Consider the following 708-nt stretch of genomic DNA (forward strand, 5'->3'; position numbering starts at 1 on the left):
AAAAAAAAAGGAAAGAAACTAAAATCTCTGTGTATCAAAGGACACAAGAGATCAAAGGCAACCTATGGAATGGGAGAAAATACCTGGACTTCATATACCTGATTGGGGTTCATATCTAGAATTTATAGACAACTCCTATTCATTTACAACAATAAAACAAAGAACACAATTAAACAACAGCTAATGGACCTGAAGAGGTATTTCTCCAAAGGTAATATACGAATGCCCAACAAGCTCATGAAAAGATGCTCAACAGCGCTCATCATCAGAGTACTGCAAAGCAAAACACAGTGAGAACCCACTTTACACTCCTTAGGATGGCACACCCATTTCATTTATTAGCTCAGAAATCCTTACCACAGAGCCACAGTCTGGTGGTTCCTCAAAATGTTAAACAGGATTCCATGGGAAAGCACAGTCTCAAAGTGGTATCAGTCCACCCATGTTCACAGCAGCATTATTCACAACAGCTGAAAGGTGTAAAACAACTCATCGATGATAAGTGGATAAACCAAATGTGGTCTGTACACACAATGGAATGCTATTCAACCTTACCATGGAGGGAGATTCTGACGCATGCTACCATACGGATGAACCTTGGGGACATTGTGCTAAGCCAGTCTCAAAAGGTAAAGATTGTCTAATTGCACTTATATGAGGTGCCCAGAGGAGTCAAATTCATGGACACAGGAAGTAGAAAGGTGGATG

At 40.4% G+C, this 708-nt stretch overlaps 1 pseudogene; it reads left to right on the forward strand.

Annotated features, from left to right (window-relative positions):
- LOC100953172 overlaps positions 1–708 on the forward strand; it is a 4552-nt pseudogene that overhangs the window by 1916 nt on the left and 1928 nt on the right.

Source organism: Otolemur garnettii, unplaced genomic scaffold (assembly GCF_000181295.1).
Source record: "Otolemur garnettii isolate 467f Iridium unplaced genomic scaffold, OtoGar3 scaffold00101, whole genome shotgun sequence".
Classification (NCBI taxonomy): domain Eukaryota; kingdom Metazoa; phylum Chordata; class Mammalia; order Primates; family Galagidae; genus Otolemur; species Otolemur garnettii.